The 14,736-nt window shown below is 40.0% G+C and overlaps 1 pseudogene; it reads left to right on the top strand.

The window, feature by feature from the left end:
* LOC132879421 (E3 ubiquitin/ISG15 ligase TRIM25-like) overlaps positions 1-13,860 on the top strand; it is a 53,541-nt pseudogene extending 39,681 nt beyond the window's left edge.
* The last annotated feature ends 876 nt before the right edge of the window (positions 13,861-14,736 follow it).

The raw sequence follows: 14,736 nt of genomic DNA, 5'->3' as shown, positions 1-14,736 counted from the left end.
AGTTTAATTAGTTTAAATGAAAACAGTTTAATTAGTTATGTTTCAAAATCTGCAGCTATATAAGAGCCACACATCCACACAGAGCTTCAGAGCGACACAAACCTTCACAGCGAGTAACAGCGAGTTTCCAGCGATCATCAGCAACTTATCAGCAATTCATCAGCGGCTATCAGCGGTTTAATCTTCTCCTTCGGAGTAAGTCACCTTGCACTAACTGAGTGATTTGTATTTTTTTTTTTTAAGTTTTAATAATCTACTAACACGACACACACTAATCGCATGACTGTCTGTATCGTATGATATTTTGCAGTTTACGAAAATATTTCAGCATGAAAGTCGAGGTGACCACAGCGGTGACCTTCATCACCGGATTACTGAGAGGAAGAGGACCTCTGTCCGAAAAACACCTCCAACACTTCAGCCGTTCTCTGGAAGAGGCATTAGGAGGTGAGATTAAACACCACATTACACACCTGTGACTTCTGACAAAAGGATCCACATCATATTTAGTTTTTATTCGATCTACTTATTTTTCATTTTCACTGAAATACCTTTACAATTATACCGACTCCTTGCTGTGGTCTGAGAAAAAGGGAAAGCTTATTAGTGTGGCATTCAGTTAAAGTCAGTGATGTATAAAGACCTAGATTTAATGGCGGACAGATTTTTATCTCGGGAGCATTAACACTGCCCAGAAATGCTGCCTTTCTCGAGAGCCTCATCCCAAGTGAATGATAGTCATGATATTCTAATAACAAATCTATTCTTAAAACAATCTGCGAGTTGAACAGAGTTTTTAAAAGTCTGTTTTCTTTGATTCCAGAGCATTATGAGCACCACTGGTTCCCTGACGCACCGTTCAGAGGTTCGGGATATCGATGCCTCAGAATCAATCGCAGGATGGAGCCGCTAGTAGGGAAGGCTGCTTACACCAGTGGTCTCAGCATGGAGCAGGTTCGCGCCCTCTTACCGTGTGAGCTGACAGTGTGGGTCGACCCCTACGAAGTGTCCTACCGGATCGGGGAGAACGGGTCCATAGGTGTGCTGTAGGAGTCCACACCACTGCCGCTGGAGACTCATCTCAACTCTGTGATGACCGTCTCCAGCTAATCTCTCAGCACATCTGGCCCACATCTGTTTGACATGATTTTAATGACTGGTCTCGCTGCACGTATATATCCAATTTATTGGGTTATATAATCCAATAAATTGGGTATGTTTTGGTTCGGTTCCTTATTTTAACGCCTGTAAATTAATTTTTATTTCATTTGTAAATATTTTGATTTATTTTATTACTTGTAAATATTTTGATAATTTTATTTGTAAATATTAAGATTTTTATTATTCGTAAATATTTAGATGATATTGTTTTTAGTAAATATTTTTATTAAAGATGATTAAATAAATATATTTTGATTAAAGATGATGCTTCTGTTTTTTCATAGTGTTTGTTTTACATTTGCATGATGCGTAATACAGTTTATAAATACAGTAAGTGCACATTTTCGGTGTAACTGTAGCCCATTTGTTGTTGTATAATTTCTGACCCCTAGCTGCTCTAGACTTTGACTATAAACTGCGATATACAGCTTTAAGACGCTGTTTATCTCCTTTAGAAGTTTGTGCCTTTTTGAAATGGACACTATTTGTGCTGGAATTTATGGACAGCAACGTTTGTCTGGTTGATTTTTATTCGACTAATTTAACATGAATTCGTTGTTCGCAGTGTAGAATTATCAGGGGAAAAATAGGGTGCGATACTGAGTTCAATCTTTTCAAATTTTACCCATCAACAATACTGGAAATGCCTAATGGATGTGAATTATCACAAAGAATGATGCATGCACTGATGGCTGGCTTGTTTAAATTGCTCGCAAACTCGCTTTATAAGCAGCTTCAATAAACATTTATATTCTAATATGCGGAGTAGTTAGAAAAGTTCCCGGCGGCGGCGAGTTGACACAGTGCTGTCATATACACTTGGCTTTGTTTCTTCCCTTCTGAGCGTCGGTCAGGCTCTCTCTGGAGGGCGGAGCCACATCTGGCGCGTCTTCCGGTTGGCTGTCGGCGCTGTCTGGCAGCGTCACGTGCGGGGGAAGGGGCGGTCAGAAACAGGGCAGTGGCACGGTCACGTGCAATCGGTAAACTTGTGGATGGGTAAAGCTTGAATTCAGATGATGAAATAAAAAGTTATGAGTGGGTTAGCATTTATAAATTCCAATGTAGATTAAAATAATGTCTATCTATTGTGTTGCATTGAACTGGAATAGCCCTTTATGTGCTGTTCAGCACAGTGAAAATGACAGCGCCATGAAAACCTAAATGATGTCCAGATTCTGGAATGCGAGTAAAATATTGATGCGTTTGATATTTTGCTTAAATTAAGTGACGTCAACTCACCTTTGTTTATATAGTGCTTTACACATAATGCAGTATATAGTGTGTGACAGAGAGAGAGATGCTTATGGAACTGATCAGCCTACAAATAAAAATTTATTTTCTTTATCATCTTTTCTCGATAAAGAAAAAGATACCACGTTGCTTTGAATGTGATTGGTTGAAGTGGCTCTCATCAAGAAAACTGGCCAATGACAACTGTGCGCGCGCCTTCTTTTTTGAAAATCCGTCAGTTGGATCCGGCAGAGCGATCGGTAGATCTCTATGGCTCTGGATACGGCGCGAGCGTCAGTCGGCAGTGTTGCCAGATTGGGCGGTTTTGAATTCTACTTTGCGGGTGTAAAATGGCTTGGGCTGGTTGACAAAAATTGGGCGGGTTTGACGTTAGTTCGGCGGGTTTTTATCAGATGTTTATATAGTTTCACTCCCACTAGAAAGCAGAGATGGGAGAGAATGTAAACACCTAAGCCGAATGATGTTCTTGAATATGCGAAGGAAATCAGGAAAAACAGCTCTCTTTGGTCAACTGAGGCAAGTCAGAGACCTAGTTTACCCAGCACCCCTTAGGTATTTTAAACAACCAAAATCGAGCATTGGCCTAAATTAATCATTAACAATAAACATTAATCTCATTAAGTATTATTTAAACAAAAAAAGTCGATGTAACTGTAAGACTAATATGAATGTGTGTAATGTAGTGCAGAAACTGAACTCATAAACTAGTAAATAAGAATGACGCAATCCATTCTCCATTTTCTCTTCTCATGTTACATTCAGCCATGCATCGCAGCCTAACTTTTTTTTTTAATTGAAGTATATAAATCAGGTACAATCTAACAAATCCACAAAAATCAGGATAACAGATGAAGAAAATACATGGATGTAGACAAAAATAAATTAAGCAGAATAACTAGGCCTATAAAATTAATAAAACAAACAGGATAAATATGATATGCATCGTAGCCTAACATAGCCGACATAATATGATGCGTGTGCGCCACCTACTGGTGCATGTAGGATTCAGAACACAGCAGATGATTGCAGAGTTATAATCTGATTGAACCACACGGAGCCGAGTACCAGACAGCAGATTCTTCACCTCCAGCACTGACGGGCTCATGGTGCTATTTGTTCGATTTACAAATAGTATACTGAACTTTAGCTGCATATTTTTACTTTACAAGATAGGCATCAAGTCCATTTTACATTCTACCAAATCGCAGTGACGTACTTCCGGTTAACATGAGATGCCCACGCGCGCGCCGTGAGTCAGTACAACGTTGGACGCCGTGGAGTTCAGAGCTGTCTTGTGCTCTTCCTTCCAGAGCTGCGCTTTTTTATTATTATTTATTAAATTCGGTTTTATACAGGTAATTGATATTTATGGATATATTATATTCCTTTTCTTATAGTTTCTATTATTTTTTTTTCTGTTAGAAATTTCCGACTTCTTTATGTTTTGGGAGTTGTTTTATTAATGTTAGTCACATGGACTCGTATAACTTCACGAGAGCTTTCATACCTCAGTTGGTGTAAAGCCTAACGAGGAACTTTAGGGAAGTAAGTGATAGTTCCCTTAAAAGATTCACTAAGAAGGGAAAGTAAGTGATAGTTTCCCTACAGTCTAAATTCGTAATACTGTTATTCTACTTAAAAGTCGACAATGTCATTAAAATTGGTAATAAAAAAGGGAAGTAAGTGTTAGTTCCCTAGCAAAAAAAAAAAGGGGGAAAGTAAGTGATAGTTTCCCTACAAATGATCCACAGTCATATGAATTTTGGGAAACACTACGTTCATAATCTTCGATCTAGCTTTGCTTCAAAGAATATTCAATGAGTGGCGTACAACTCTGCTGTATGGATGCTCCAAACGGAATTTCGTTGTTCTTTTTTGAGACAATGACAATAAATATTCAGAACCTGAATAAGACTTGTGAATTCCTATTCACACTACATATTACTTGTTCAGATTCTGAATCTGAATAAGACTTGTGAATTCCTATTCACACTACATATATTAATTACTTGTTCACGGCAATTAATATGTATGACCCAGGAACCTCAACTGAAACCACATCCTCAGAAGATTTGAAAACTTCTATATCTGCCATGTTTTCAGAGATGAAAACTGATCTGAAACAACATGTAGAACAGTTTGTTGCGACTGCCATCGAAAACTATGCTTATAATGAAGATTTCTGGAGTGATGAAGAGGAGGAATCTGACGGGAATATCTCTAACGCAGATCTTGCTGGTGACTTAGAAAAATTTCTTTCTCAAGATAAAGATCAACAGAAAGAGAAAAATGCTGCCGCAAGCGAGTTCCAGGACCTCGCCCAGGAGTTTACCACAAGTGAGAAAACAAGCCCACCAATCGATGATGATCTGGTGAAGATCATAGATGGTCTCATCAATGACAAACTACCCAAAGCAAAACTCGACGAGCTTACTGACAAATATGCCAGACCGGAAAATTGTAAGCTCTTACTGGCTCCTAAGACGAACAGGACTGTGTGGACTCAGCTTAAAGACAACACCAAGAAAGCAGATACTGGAATGCAGAGATGTCAGTGGATGTTTTTAACTGCAGCTTATGCTATCCTTGATGCCTCGAAAACAGCATCCAGAGAAATGAAAACCAAACTAGTCCATGCTTTGGTGCTTATCCTGTCTGGCAATAGAGAAATCAATCTGAAGAGAAGAGAGCTGCTAAAGACAGATCTCAATGCCCAGTACAATGCTTTATGCAATGCCTCAACTCCTATTACAACAGAGTTGTTTGGTGATGATGTGGGGAAAGAAATTGATGCAGTGACCAAAGCAAACAAGTTGGGGGAAAAAAGCTTATACCCCCTAGGAAGAGTCGTGGTTCACGCTTTCAGCCCTATGGCCAGGGAAGGTCTTCAGATCGCTTTGGCTCAGCGAGGGGTCGTTATGGCGGCCGAGGATTCAACAGGCCTTTTTTAGGGGAAAGATACACCGACCACAGGAGGACGTCGGCGAAGTCCACATCCTACAACAAGAGCACTCAGAATTAACTCCTCCACAACAGGTCAGCTATGATAACTTGATAAATATACTACTCGAGTCACAACAGCCTTTTATAGCTGTGCAAATAAGCCATTATTTGAAGGAATGGAGAAAGATCACTACGGATCCTTACATTTTGCAATGTATAAGCAACTGTCCCATTGAATTTGACTGTGATCCCTCCTGTATCCAAAATGTCACTAACTATGAGCATAAATTCTCCCCAGCTCAACAAGAGGCCATTGGCAATGAAATGGAGACATTTTTGAACAAGCATATTATTGAGCCTGCAGTCCCAGAACCAGAAGTAGTTATTTCACCCATTTTTACATGGTTACATCTTTTTAAAAAGTATTTGGTCTCTTAATATTATTCTGGTCGTTCCAGTGAATCCATAGTTAATGTGATGCTCCACCATGTGGGTACTCTGCTCGAGATACCTGTATGAACCTGAAGGGAATCGACTACATATACATCCACTTTAAATGAATAAAGAAGGCCACTCTTTAGTCATAACATAGCTGCAGAAAGAAGCCGCTCCAGTCACCTGATCAGCAAAACTTGATAAAAGAAGAAGGATTTGTGAATGAAAACAGACAACGTACAGGCAGCCCCAGAAATACCACCAGCTGATTTGGGCAGCAAAATTGTGATTTAAAATCAAGAAAAGCAGCCGAGAAACAGCAGCAAGTCTTGATCTCGATGAGAATTAGCAGATACAACTAGATGAGATACGATTCAAATCAGGACCATGGAGCATGGGGACAGAGGAAGAGTAACGCAGCAGAAACCATTCATCAGCCTCAAGAAGAAGAAAATAAAGGTGACATCTGCAAAAGAAACACAGCAGCTTCTGGAGAAACATCTTATTTTCAGATGAATCCACACTGAAATTGGATGGATGTGGTGGTCGAGTGTTTGTGTGGAGAAAGCCAGGAGAAGAATTCCAATCAAACTGCCCTAAGGTACTATAAAGCACGGAGGAGGCTGGGGCTGTTTCTCCTACAGCGCTGTTGGTGAGCTTGTGTTCAATAACGGCGTCATGAACTTTCAGAAATCTGCAGAGAAATGATTCAACCAACATAAGTGGAATTTTCAGAAGGATAATGAACCAAAGCAGATGACTGACAGCGATAAACATGTCTCTGCCAACTGTACTGAACACGGTTGTACACAATTATACACAAAATATACAGATAAAAAAGGAAAAGTTTCCTGTAACTTGTTGAAATGATCAATAAAACATCATCTTTTTATCATCTAAATCTTTATCTTTCTGGCTGCTGAGTCATTACAGGGTTTCCCCAGGTTTGACCACCATAAATTTAAGACCTTTTTAAGACCACTTAAATGAGAATTAAGACCTACATCGCACCCATTATGCGGTCGTAGAACACCAGATTAAATTCCCAATAATGACAAATGTTTCAAGTCAAAATACTTTTATTATAAAAGTTATATACTTAAGTCATTATGTGCATTGCTTGTCGAATCTTCACATTCAAGACAATAAAACAAGTCTAAACCTGGAAGAAAGGAGCACAACGTAGGGTCCAAGTCATGGCCTTAAAGGTACACAAAAATGCAATAGGCATACCAACACATTAATGCCAAAGGTGTGCACTCACCAGTCAAAAAGCCAAACTGAGGGCCCAACTCGAGGCCTAAAGAACGGTCTCTAAACTAATTATGACCATGCACCCAGAGATGATAAACAGACAAACTCTTTGTCTTAGTTTCCCAGCATTCAACTTGCTTCAACCATTTTACATTTTGAAGAATTAAAAGAAATGTAAATACTCCTAGTAAACAAGGGAGGGAGGGAAGACATAGATGTGGAGGTGGATAGACAAGAGACACAATGAGATAGATAGGAAAGAGGTATACAGATGGATAAGAGATTGATAGGAGAGAGCGATAGACATAATATAGATAGATAACAGAGTGGTAGACAGACATAAGAGATAGAGAGGAAAGATAAAAAGATATAGATAATCCATCACTTGCCTCGTTAACGTCTTTGACCAACTCCTTTGTTATATAAGGAGCAAGACCGAATTTTATGTAAGACGTTTTGTTTTTTCCACAAGAGAATGTTGTAGCGACTTCCGAGTCTGGGAACATGGCCTTAAAGAGTTCGCTTATGCCCTCATTCGAGCTGTACGAGTGGTGTTCCGTAATTGTTTTTAAAATCCAGAGCACCTCTGCCCGAAGTGTCGGGGTTCCACCGACACCCATCATGCCACTGCTCGGCCCTTGTGTTGTTGCTAGCCTTGCCGATTGATGTCTGGCTTGGCTGATGCTGCTGACGTTCGACAGTGGTGCTAGTGCCAACTCCAGCTGCATTTGGAGATTGAACCGTGCAGAACTGAGTGATGGGCTGGTGGCAGTGGAGGGCAGATGCAATGTGCTTTGAGCTCTTCATGTGAGACTCTAAAGCGAAATGACCTATAGTGGACAACTTGAAGGTCTTTCGACAAACACAGCATCTTGCTTCAACGTTGCTTCCAGGAACCTCCCTCACCCAATCACGATATCTTTCATCTGAAAGCCACTGCTGATTAAAACGACACTTCCCCATGCTGTGCTTCGCGGAGTCTCCTCTCCACCACGGACTCCGACGATTGCGCCGGCGTGAAAATGTATCAATATTGTTTCTTTCTTTGCGCATACTCCAAGAAATTCACTGATGTTACGCAAAACCCATGTTTGCACATTGTAGAATAGTATTAGTAAATTTAAGACCTGGGCAAAGCAATTTAAGACTTTTTAAAGCCTTAATTTTGGAATATTAAGCTTAAGACTTTTTTAAGACCCTGCGGCTACCATGCATTAATATCGCGACGTTCTCTTCTGCATTTCCTGGACAGAAAGTTTCTTCCTGAATTCGTCAAGAAAGAGGAGGGAATGTGTGAATTAGTGAAGGTCAGAAGTGTGTGTTGTGATGGAGAAAACAAAAGAGATGGATTGTGTTTGTGTTCAAACCCTTTAGATGAAGAGAGTTGGACTTCCAGATTTTTCTGAATGATTTTTTTTTTTTTTTCACTGTTTGGACATTTTAGTGGAGTCCACTGAATCAACGTTCATAAAATGTCATGAAATTAATCCTAATCAGTGCGGCTACATGGGTTATATTTCTGCACTGAAAGGAGATGAAATGGTTAATAGAGGAGTGTTCATGACCTCTCTGTGTTTGTGCTCCTCCTCTTCCAAGCTCTCTCTCTTTCACACACAGGACCACGAAGTGACTTGTCATTTCAGAGAAAACAAAACTGAGCTCTCTCTGTCTGTCTCTCTCTCTCTCTCTCTCTCTCTCTCTCTCTCTTTCGGTGTGAGTTCAGGAAAATGGCCGAGGCCAGTATTTCAGTAGCTCAGGACCAGTTCAGATGTCCAGTGTGTCTGGATCTCCTGAAGGATCCGGTGACTATCCCCTGTGGTCACAGTTTCTGTAAGGCGTGTATTAATGGCTGCTGGGATCAGAAGAGCGTCTACAGCTGTCCTCAGTGCAGAGACACTTTCACTACAAGGCCTGTTCTACGCAGAAACAACATGCTGGATGAAGTGGTGGAGAAACTGAAGAAGACTGAAGTCCAAGATGTGGAGTGTGATTTCTGCACCGGGAGAAAACATAAAGCCATCAAGTCCTGTCTGATGTGTTTGGCTTCTTATTGTGAAACTCATCTGAAACCTCATCTTGAAGTTCTTGCTTTGAAAAAACACACATTAATTGAAGCCTCAGCAAAACTCCAAGAGAAGATCTGCTCTGAACATAACAAGCTGATTGAGATCTACTGTCGTACTGATCAAACCTGCATCTGTTATTTGTGCATGTTGGAGAAACATAAAGACCATGACGCTGTTTCAGTTGCAACAGAAAGAGCTGAGAAACAGGTGAGAACTAGAAATCTTTCCAGAATTAAATCATCTTAATTATCGTTTCCCATCTAGAAACAGGTGCTTTAGTCAGTGATATGATTTAAACTTTAATTTCAATGTGTGTCTCAATCAGAAGGATTCTGTAAAAGCTGATTAAAATTGTCTGTGTTCTGGTGAACAGAGTGTTAAATTTATCTTCAGTGATGGTCGTAATCTGGTTCGGGGTGGGTTTCCTGATAACGTTGCCCTTTAGACCTAAAAAGAGAGTTGAGAGACTCTCTTAAGGAACGAACGTTGTCTCTGTGTGTGGTTTTCCCGAACTCACTCGTAAGAATGAGTCTAAAGAGCAACAGGATGAAGAGCGTCTTTGCAGTTCGCGTCCCCGATATAGGCATTAGTAGCTGCTAAAGGCAATTGTATTAGACATAACTATGTGTAAACATTAGACGTGGATAAGACTATGGCAACTGGGTGGGCAAATCCACAGAAAGTCATTTGACTAATCAGACTGCAGAGAATAAAACATTTATATTCCTCAATATGCTTCCGCAGGTCGGATGGTGAGTTTTTGTAGGCTGTGATGTGCTCCGTTTTAGGCAAACAAAACAAACATTTAAAATGAAACAACTCTTTTTATTCCTCTCAGAAAACTGAATCATGGGTTCTAGCTATAGAACCGTGGGTGTGTGCATTCCCCAGAAGAACCGCCTCCTTCCATTCTGCCATCAACTGATCGTATTAAATAATACTGCGGAGAAATCATTGATCTTGATTTTATCCAGTCTATGGACGTGACGTGACCCTAGTGATTACTGATAGACTGTCTCAGTGTCACCTGCGGAAAAACCAATCACGTTTTAGAAAATAAAAGAAAAAAACATCCACTTTCAAAGCTGCTTCATAGTAACGAGGAACTTGATAGAAATGTAGTGGAGTAAAAAGTATGATATTTGTCTTTCAAATGTAGTGAAGTTAAAGTCATAAGTTTCCCCCAAAAAAAATACTCAAGTACAGATACTCAAAGTGCACTTCAGTACAGAACTCAAGTAAACGTACTTCGTTACTGTCCACCTCTGATAATTAACTCGATGTACTTGCAATGTACAAGAAAACTAATTGAACACCACCAGCAGATTCAACCCCAGTTTCCCCCGCTGACTGTGAGAGTCCCTCAGAGCCGCATGCGCATTCTGTGGATTCAGCAGCGAGCGAGTCGCTCTTTGTTTTGAACGAGTGCTCCGGGTCTCTCGTAAATTCCGAGCAAACTAAAGGACGACTTGTGCTACGATGTTGTTCGGGAAAACCACGTTAGCTTGACGATGGATCTTAAGAGGTCATTTAAAACTCTCTTGGCCTTAAGAGGCTTTCGGGAAACCCAGCCCAGATCAGTTAGTGAACATCTCTCTGTCTCTCTCACACACACACACACACACACACACACACACACACACACACACACACACACACACAGAACATAACCTTCAGAGTGAAACATGAATGTACTTTGAACTGACATTAATATGGAACCAGTTCGCTTGTACTGTATAAAAAGCTGAATGTATTTTATTTGTCCTCAGAGTGAGTTAAAGGAGGAGCAGATGAAATCCCAGCAGAGAATCCAGGAGAAGCAGAAGAAGGTGCAGGAGCTGAAACAGGCTGTGAACACTATAAAGGTGAGCAGTGAGCAGAGACAGAGCTGCTCCTAGAAACACACACAACATGGACAACGAGTCATTTACAGTCCCAGTAAGAGAGGGAATGATAGATGAGCTTTAAGTCTTGTGTGTGTGTGTGTGTGTCCTAACAGCTCAGTGCACAGACAGCAGTGGAGGACAGTGAGAGGATCTTTACTGAGCTGATCAGCTCCATGGAGAAAAAGCGCTGGGAGGTGACGGAGCTGATCAGAGATCAGGAGAAGGCTGAACTGAGTCGAGCTGAACGACTCCTGGAGCAGGAGATTGCTGATCTTCAGAGGAGAGTCATTGAGCTGGAGCAGCTTTCACACACACACGATCACATCCATTTCCTCCAGGTAACACTCACTGTCTGATCTACAGAGCCAGCTGTTCCTCACACACTCTCTAAAACACCTCTCATTAAGGGAACAATAAATGTCCCTGTCTGACATCACAAGTGGGTTTTACATTTCATTTGCTTTCTGTAGGTTTTAGCTTCTGGACGTCGCTCTCCTCCAATTCAAAGACCATCATTTCACACATCCAGCGTCACTGTCCATCAACATCTCTCATTTGATGGAGTGAGGAATTCTCTCTCAGATCTGAAAAAGAGACTCGAGGAATTCTGTGAGGAGGAATTCAACAAAATCCCTCCACATGGTAAGAGGAGCTGTTCCTGCTGGAGAAACACAGTGATGTGTTATTTCTTAGCGATGCTCCTGCTTTCTTTTCTGCAGACACTTTATTCACCTGACACTTTGAACTAAAACACTGATTTAAAATGAATAAACTGACTGGATCACTTTAAACTCTTTCCATCTTTTACACAAACTCATGTTTCTATTTTTCTCTCCACAGCTGCAGCAGTTCAGATCATTTCAGAACCAGAACCACAGAGCAGAGAAGACTTTCTGAAATGTACATCTAACACACACACACACACACATGTCTAGGCCTGTCATGATCAGAAATTTTGTTGGACGATATATTGTCTCAGAAATTATTGCGATAAACGATATTATTGTTGACGTCTTTTCAAGACAATTTTATGCCACTACTAAAATAATAATGATTATGCAAATACACCCTTTCATAGAACAGTAAACTTTTAATTCAGTCAACTTATTCAATTCAACAGTGGAATGTAAAAAATAAATAAATATAAATAAATAAGCTAAATAAAACAACAATCAAACAAAACCACTCACAACAAAAACAATAAATTAAAATAATTTATGGCTCTTAAAAATTGCACTGAAGTGAATATTAACTTGGCACAGGGTAATAAAAAGACATTCTTTTCTTCACAGGCAACATTCTGCCAATCCAGTTTCTCAAAGATTAGTACCCAGATCAACAAAAAGTGCAAAGTAACAACGTATTGCCAGCTGTCATTTGGATAAAAGTCACAACAATTAGAACGAGATAACATGTAGGCAAGGGCGTAGGTTTGGTATTAACATTGGTGGGGACAAAAACCCAATGCCAACCCCCAGTGGTGCCAACTTCAGGTCAACATTAGAGGGTCACAATATTTTGCTCCGTTGTGTTCCACCAAAAGAGTCTCCATCATCTCTCCAAAGGCCAGACTTTTAACATTTGAAGTTCAGAACTGTAGTAATTCATGAATAATAATAATATGAAATCCATTTGATTAACTGCAAATCTTGCATGTGATGATGAACTCATTCTACCAATTTGCAAATGTGTTTTCCAAGCGAATAGCGCACTGACTGTCGGGAGGGTGTATGTTCCTTTCCCTCATAAATGGAAATAAAACCCATCCGGAGCCTTAAACACTGCGTTCCATGAGGCTGGCAGGGGGAGTCGCTCTCTTCTGTGGGATCTTTAACTAGTTTTAGAATGCTAGTTTAAGCTGATATGTGATTGATCTAACGGTAAAACAGCACGAGGGCTCGAGAACTTTGACAGGTAACAATTTTACTTGGCAACAGGATGTATCTGAATTCTGATTGGTTGTTGTTATATTATTGCCCTTTTGTTGTGTTCTTGAGCCCGGGGAGGGGGGAGTGACAGGGTTCTACAGAGAAAAGTTTTCACTGCAACTGAACTGCTGTTTTCGTGACCACGCCCCCAGCGCGGATATTCATGTTCACATTGTTCAGTTTGTTTTTCTCTTTTATTTTAGATTTCTGTTATCTGACTCTGGATCCCAACACGGCACATCGTCGCCTCATTCTGTCTGAGAAGAACAGAGCGGTGAGATGGAGTGAGAGAGAGCAGCGTTACTCTGATCATCCAGAGAGATTTGATTCCTGGTGGCAGGTGTTGTGTAAGGAGAGTGTGTGTGGACGCTGTTACTGGGAGGTGGAGTGGAGCGGTGCTGATGGTGTGGAAATATCAGTCTCATATAAAGACATCAGCAGGAAAGGATGGGGTAATGAGTGTGACTTTGGATGCAACAGTCAGTCCTGGAGTCTGCAGTGTTCTTCTTCTTCTCTCTCTTTCTATCACAACAGCATTGAGACTGATCTCAGAGTTACATCAGCCTCCAGAATAGGAGTGTATGTGGATCACAGTGCAGGAACTCTGTCCTTCTACAGCGTCTCTGACACGATGAAGCTCCTCCACAGAGTCCACACCACATTCACTCAGACTCTATACGCTGGGTTTGGGGTCTACTGGAGTTCTACAGTGAGATTGTGTGATCCAGAATAAGTGTGTAGTGTTTTCTGAAAAATTCCTGCACGTTGCCACGTTGTTGCTCAGTCGTCTGTTTCACTAGAACACAATCCAGCTGCACAAAAACACTCATTTTAATATTTACATTAAAACAGATGAATAATTTAAAATAATTAAAAAGGAAATGTTAAAAATTAACTGTCAGTCAAGAAACTCGTCAAATTTAAAAAGAAAATGATCTCATAACCTTCGCATTATAAAGTTCTGTTTGTTTCATATTAAGCAGCATCTCAGTAAATAACTAATAAACAGTAATAAAGCCAGAACAGAACAACATTTTAAACCTGTTCAGGTCACACTATATAAAAATAAAACATCACTTTTGGAATGAATTTGATTTTTCTGCTTGTGTTCTAAGATGTAAAATCCACATTCACTTTTTCAAATCTGAAGTTGTTTCTAAACCCTGAGATTTGATTGTAAAACATTGAACAATATTTAAACTCCATTAGAACATCCAGTACATGATCGGTTCAGGCTGCCGATGTCGTGTTCATCCCATATTCAGCCTGGATGATGATTGGCCCGCAGATAGAACCTTATAAATCCAGGTTTATCTGTGAGTTTGGGATTTTTATTCAAATATTACAGTCAAAGCTTTGCAGAATAAAAGATAAGAGCACAGGAGAATAAAGTTTCCCCCAGTGATGGAGTTTCTGTGCTGAACTCATTTTCAGACAGAAGCAAATTCAACCTTTTCCTGAGAGTTTCAGCAGCTGGATAAATATTGTTCAGTATATTAAACTGAATTTCTTTCACTGTGGGTGAAATTGGCCGTCTCAGATAACTACAGTGTGTATTTGTTAGCGTTCCTCCATTGTCAGTTATTCTTACTTTTATCTTTTTTAAATCAGGGAATAGCTTCCATTTTAAAACATTTCTAATTCCTTTGTTATTAGATTTTCTTTCACCAATTTTCAGTTCAGGCAGTTTGACCGACACTTTTGAATATTCAAGGGTATTTTTTTATCGTGAACCTTAAGGGAGGTGGAATAGCTCTACAAATTTCATTAAATTCTCTATAGACACATTTTAAATGAAACTTTTCTACAAAT

Source organism: Neoarius graeffei, chromosome 2 (assembly GCF_027579695.1).
Source record: "Neoarius graeffei isolate fNeoGra1 chromosome 2, fNeoGra1.pri, whole genome shotgun sequence".
NCBI classification, from domain to species: domain Eukaryota; kingdom Metazoa; phylum Chordata; class Actinopteri; order Siluriformes; family Ariidae; genus Neoarius; species Neoarius graeffei.
Note: the sequence above shows the minus strand (reverse complement) of the source record. Positions and strands in the feature narration are given on the sequence as shown.